This window comes from Nannobrachium achirus (genome assembly GCF_963921795.1).
Source record: "Nannobrachium achirus genome assembly, chromosome: 10".
NCBI lineage: Eukaryota > Metazoa > Chordata > Actinopteri > Myctophiformes > Myctophidae > Nannobrachium > Nannobrachium achirus.
The window spans coordinates 9,255,838-9,262,963 of NC_137819.1; positions in this window are offsets into that span (position 1 = coordinate 9,255,838).

Consider the following 7,126-nt stretch of genomic DNA (forward strand, 5'->3'; position numbering starts at 1 on the left):
CCCCCCCCTATGCTAACTGCAGTGGCGTAGGTTACATGTTTAGCCAATAACAAGCATCCTTCCATAAATGCATAGGGGGGGTGATTGGCCGCTAGTTGCGCTGTTTTCCCCCCGTGAGGTACCAAAAAGATTTGTTCTCCACTGGACCCCATTCATTTTCCCCTTTGATTTTCTAACATTAATAAACATCGTCATAAATACTTTAGTGAAAAACTGCCTTTCAATTACCATGATATGCGTTTTGTGCAAATATGGTCCCATTTATGTTAAAATTGATGATAAAGTGGCGGGAGGCGTGGCCAACTAAACTGATACCAGCCGGCTGTGTTCTTCTTCATGTGCTGTATTTCGGGAGACTCAACACCACATTCTCCCATGTATCCCTGCGGTTGCACGTGACCGTTGGCAGCCAATAGCATTCCTTATGATTCCTGGGGTACCATTCAAACAATGATGGCGACACCCATAGAAGGGACAAAAAAGCATAATTTTCACCGCAGAGAAACCAATGGCTTTGCACCGTCCATATTTTTTTTTACAGTCTATGGTTACTATACTATAGCCCAGGGGTGGGCAACCTTAGGCACGGTGCCAACATTGCATTGGCACAGGGGAGGGTGATCACTGGCACACTGGCAGAAGTGTGAGAGAGAGGATTTTTATTTTAAAATCACATATTGTTTTAAATCTGGTCAATTAAATTAAAGAGGTATTCCACTTTCAAAAACACTTTTGGTCATTTTATCGTCTAATCAGGCTTTTATGAACACCCTGATCAGTTTTTAATTTGCTTGATTCAATATTTAGATATTTGATGTAAATGTTATCAGGCCTTCCAGGCCCAGTTCCTCTCCACATACATACCCATTGTAACTTGCGGTTGCAACACATTCTCACCCCTAAAGCGTCATACAACCGACGCGTTGTCAAGTACTGTACTGCGTCGGACGATAGACGCTTTGGGATTGCCTACTGTTTCACGGGTTGGACGCATTGGGTGGTCTAAGAAGAAAGAAAAAAAAGTAGTTCCCGAAGCGGGATTCAATACCGCTTTAAAGGATTTACTGGTTTACCAGCCGCCCGTCGCTACCGCTCACGCCACACTATAAACGATGGAGCTGTGCCGTCTCAGGCGCCTATGAACGCCGAGAGCCGCCGCCGAGGGAGCGGTAGCGACCGAGTCGCCGCGGCGAACGGTGTGAACGGCGCATGAGCCGACTCAGCGGCGTTACCGAATTATGTGCCGTTATGGACAGAATAGTACATTTTGACCAGGGGACTGCTTCCGCGTCCGAATACGGCTCAAAGAAGGGACTACGTTATCATCCACGTTGTCAAAGATAAAAGCACAAAAAAAAGGTAACTTCAAACTCCATTTTAACCATTATAGATTAATTAAAAACACCCATTATTTTTTCTGGTGACTCATAATACCCCCCTAATACGTCTATATGGACTATATGGAATCTATGAACAGGTTGTGGGTGGGGGGTCCCTGCTTCATCTGTTTGTCAACTAAGGGGTCCTTGGCCTGAAAACGTTGAATACCTCTGATCTAGAAAGTAAAAACATGGCACTTCATTTCAAAAAGGTTACTGACCCCTGCTATAGCCTATAGGGGGAGACAATGAGTTTGATTTGATTTTTATTGGGATCTCTTTTAGCCATGGCTACTCTTCCAAGAGTCCAGCACACAATACATTACATTACATTACATTACACTAGAAAAATATTGTTCCTTCGAAACAATTGTGGGCTCGCTTCAAGCCAGAAAACAATGGCTATAAAAGTACAAAATGTCAAGATCGCAGGCAGTGCTCTCTTTGACGTTACTGACGTCAAAGATTGGTCCATTTTGTTCCAAAAATGTGTTGTGCAAAAGTTGACCCGCTGGTGGCGCTATAACAGGCCAATGTAAGAAGGGTGGTATCCGTTCCTTGACCTATTGGGAATGTGCTTGCAAGATTTCACGCACATTGCAGGCTGTGTTCATGATTTGAGGTGTTTTTGGCTTTGGCCACTTTATCGCTGCTTGCAGCTATATTCATTATTATTATTTTTTTTGTGTGTGTGCACTTCATAGGCATATTAGATAAAGGTCCTTAGATTGTGTGTAGAATGTTTCATGCAAATTGCAAAAAGAAAAATCCTAACGGGTTTAAGCGTTTCACAAACTGCTCAAAATGATATAGCGCCCCCCTTTGGCCAATTGGGGTAAGATTGGTTTTAGTGATATTTGGACTAACACTCTACATCTTTGCCAAATGCCATGAACATGTTACTTTGCATGTATGATTTAGAGGCAGAAGAATAATTTGTATAAAACTGCAATATTCATTGAATTTATTTAAAAAAGCATGTTTCAATTTTAAAGAAATCCGATCTGACAGATCTTTAGATATCGGTCCAAAGTTCACGTAAAAAATGTTTTGTGCACGTGGAGCTAAAATTCCAGAATAAAAGCGGGTTTACGCGTTTTACAAACTGCTCAAAATGGCGGAAAATCGAAGGGTGGAGCTTACTTAACAACGACACAGATGTCTTCCGCTCGAGTCAAAGCACGCATGTAACAAGTTGCATGTCTTCAAACGAAACGAGTCATGACTTATGCCCGTTTGAAGTTTGAATTTTCAAACGCTTCGTATAGCGCCACCCTTTGGCCAATTGGAATAAGATTGGTTTCAGTGATATTTTTACTAACCCTCTACATCTTTGCCAAATGCCATGAACGTGTAACTTTGCATGTATGATTTAGAGGCAGAAGAATAATTTGCATAAAACCGCAATATTGATTGAATTATTTAAAAAATATATTTCACTTTAAAAGAAATCCGACCAGACAGTTTGACCGTATTGGTCCAAAGTTCATGTGAAAAAAGTTTCGTGCGCGTAACGGAAAAAACCCAGGAGGAGATAGATTTTTACTGTTTTTCATATAATTCCGAATTGTGGGAGACCTAAAGGTCAGAGGTCAAAAGTTAGAGGGTAAAAGTTGTTCGGCATGAGGAGACGCATAAGTGTATACAGGTTTCATGGCTGTATGTATAACACAGCATGAGCTATACCTGTTCAAAGATCGCACTTTCGAAGGCTTCCTACAGCGCCACCATTTGGCCGATTGCTATAGAAAATAATAGCACACTTCGCCACTGTAAACTGAACACATTGATGTTTTTATTTTCATTTTCTCACTAAGTATGTAGGAGTAGAACGGAACCGAAGATCCCGTCTACAGTATACTAGATAAATAAATAAATAATGACAATATCTAAAGTGTGCTCGCCAGTTACTGGCGAGCCCACAATTACATTACATTACAGCATACATCATACAATAATAATACAATATGAGTTACATCATAAAGATCAAATATACTTCTATTCACACACACACACACACACACACACACACACACACACACACACACACACACACACACACACACACACACACTGTCTATCTGTGCTGGTTATTATGTTGTTAAATTACAGTAAAATAACTACAAATGCAAAATTTAACAAAATGGTCAATTTAACAAGGTATTATCATTATATTCTCCACACTTGTATTCTCCCCATCTTGAGAAGATGGTATATTCCATGGTATATTCACAGTGTCCGCAGGTCAGCTGCACAGATGCAATGCATTATTGTTAATTGTGGCACGTTTACTAACATGCCAAGTTTAGCTGCACTTGAACAACCGTTCCAGGCTGCCACATCCAGCCCAAGAAACCGTAGAAACGGGGAAAAAATTAAATGTACTTCTTAAAGTAAATGTATCATGCCTGTTGCTATAGGGTATGGCAACATGACTGATGTCTTGCACGCACGTGACACCAGTCATGTTGCCATACCTTAGCTTTTTCTGAACTGACGCCACTGCACACTACTAGGCCTATGGCCCTGGTGGACTGTGCATGGCAGGGGCGTCCTCCTCCCTGAGCCAGGCCTGCTGTAGACCTGGCAGCATACCAGAGTTTCACCCTGCCATTCGTCAAGGCACCAAGGCACAACTGCCAGTCAAAGTGAAGACTGGCCAATCACAGCGCGTCCTCGCCGGACATGCGCTTGCAGAGACTCTTGGGTAATGAAGTTTCTATCTGTTATTGTACGCAGCAAACCAGACAATATTATAAAATATACAAATATTGTGTTGTTTGTTTCACCATCATACTAATAAGTTATAAGATGTTGCATTATGTTAATACAAACTATAACATTTTATATTAACATGTATTTTCAGATTCTCCAAAAAACTCCAAAAATTTACATTGGATGATTTTACCTTAACAGAGTTTTGTGAGAGGACCCCAAACTTCACCCTCTCTCTCTCACACACACACACACGCACGCACGCACGCACGCACGCACGCACGCACGCACGCACGCACGCACGCACGCACGCACGCACGCACGCACGCACACACACACACACACACACACACACACACAAATTCAAAATGATTTACTGTAACATTTTCAAGATTGTCCAGAGAAATAGCAGATTTACAAGCTCCTATTGTTGAGAAACACTGTTGGTTTTCTTTTGTCTATATGCTTATCTTCTTAGGTCAGCAGCAGCTCATCCATACTGGTGTGTAAGCTCTTCTCCTTTATGTCTTAAATCTACCATGCAGCGACAGGGAGAATATAAAAAGAGAACAATCAAAGAGTGAAGGATTATTACTTTAATATTATTGCTGTAACTCAATGTAGTGTGAGTTTATGCTGTGTTTTAAAACCCATTTAGGCCTAGAATTATTGAATGCTTTAACCAGTGAAAAATAGCAGATATACAAGCTCACTGCGAGCTTGTAGATCTGCTATTCTTTTGAAAAAGTCGTGAAAATGTGTGCAAATCTGAGTATTTTCAAAGCGAACGTTTGTAACTCAAATGTTGCTTCTGGGTGGTCCCTGGAACTAAATATTTTGAGATGGGGTCCATGGCCAAATAAATATCATTTTGGGGGTCCTTCACATGAAAAGGTTTGAGAACCACTGACATACCGGTAGTAGTCTCTCAAGAACAGACTAACTGAGCTCCATTTAAGTGAAAAGAACCTTGTCTTTGACGATGGCTGGCCAGATTGCTGACATATAGAAACATAGGTTTTTCAAAAAATCGTAGAAGTATTCAAAAGACACGTGTCAAAATTAAAAATTTCACGATTTTTCAAAAATAGCAGATCTACAAGCTCGCAGCGCGGCAGTGCCGCGCTGCGAGCTTGTATATCTGCTATTTTTCAATAGTTCAAGCACAAAATAATGATACACAATAATGTGTATATGTGTGTCTTGTGTGTGAGTAAGTGTCCAGGTGAATAAATAAACACCCATCTGGCATAGCCAGCTACTGCATAACACTGTTGTCAGGATGAAACCATGCACCTCCATATTATAACTTTTTATGTTTTTTCATAAATGAATGCCCTGCTTCATCATCAAGAGTAGGCTATTGCACTAAAGTAGTGAAAATAGCTCTACAAGCATATGAGCTTATAGATCGGTTATTTTCACTGTTTAAAAAACAGAGAAAATAAAAGAATAAGTCTAACGTATTTCGGACATACAAGGTTTCCACCCGACCATGTTACGATAGTGGATCATTAATCTAGCGCCTGTCTTGTTCACTTTTCACAGACACACGCACGCACGCAAGAGTTTTGTTCGTTTAATTTACTGGAGTACTTAAACTTCCATGAAATGTAATGAGCAGCCATGTTGTGTTCAACACACTGACTTACACTGACTCTCCATAATAAAAGTATGTCAATGTGTTTGTTTATGCTTATGGCATGTGACATGAATACAGTAAACTCCAGTTGAGGAATGTATTCTTAAAAAGCATCATAATCCCCCCCCCCCCACGCATCTCTCTCTGAGGTGTGAGGTGTGAGGTGTGCGTGTGTGCGTGCGTGCTTGCGTGTGTGTGTGTATTCTGTGTAAAAAGGTTGGCAGAATGACTATGTGAACTCCACAGCTGCTAATGCATCATGGCCAATCAGATGATGCCAACTCTGAATACAACCTCATGTGGAGAGGATAAAAAGACACACAGACATGCAGAAACACACCACCCTTTTAAGACCCCGACCCAGGCTCCACTGACCCAACCTCCACTGCCACTGACCAAGACCCTGCCAGAAGACCCCAACCCAACCTCCACTGACCCAGTATCTTCTAGAAGACCCCCATTCAGGCTCCAGTGACCCAGAGACCACCTCAGGCTGACATGAAGCTGCTTCCTCAACTCCTGTGCTGGCTGGGCCTCATGGCACTAGGTAGATTACAGTAATACTTTATTTAACCCATTTAAATCCTATTTTCTGAAAAACTTCAACTAGGCCTATTTATATTCATAGTTATGCTATATGTAGATATCCTAGATTTGTAGATATCTTTAGATTTTTCTTTTGACATTTTCTTTTCTGTTTTTCTTTACCCACTGTGTGTGTGTGTGTGTGTGTGTGTGTGTGTGTGTGTGTGTGTGTGTGTGTGTGTGTGTGTGTGTGTGTGTGCGCGTGTGCGTGTGCATGTGTGTGTGTGTGTGTGTGTGTAGGCACAGTGCACACCAGTCCCTCTCAGGTCAAGCTGGAGCGTGGAAACTGTCCAATGTTCTGGTTCAACTTCAACGGTCGTTGCTACAAGTTTGTACATACAGACCTGAGCTGGCACGATGCAGAGAAGAACTGCCTGTCTGAAGGTAGGTTTTCCCAAGTCACCCAGAGGCAGCACAGCAGTATGAAAAGAAAAACGTACTGTTGTGTACAGTAAAAAATAAAGAAAATAAAAAATAATAATGAAAAAAGAGGAATCAACAATACAGAGCAGTCTTAAACTTAGGTAAAACCCAAAGAATATGACACGAATCCTTATCCTTATACTTGTACAGGTGCCCATCTGGCGTCCATCCACAGTGCGGAGGAGGACAACTTCATCATGCAGCTGATCAAGAACCAGGACCCATCACCCTATTGGACCTGGATTGGACTGAATGATCTCTTTGTGGAGGGTAGATGGATGTGGTCTGATGGTTGCTCCACTGTGGGCTACACCGGGTGGCGTAGTGGTCAGCCAAGTGGTGGTACAGGTGAAAACTGTGTGGTAGCAAACTTTGGATCTCA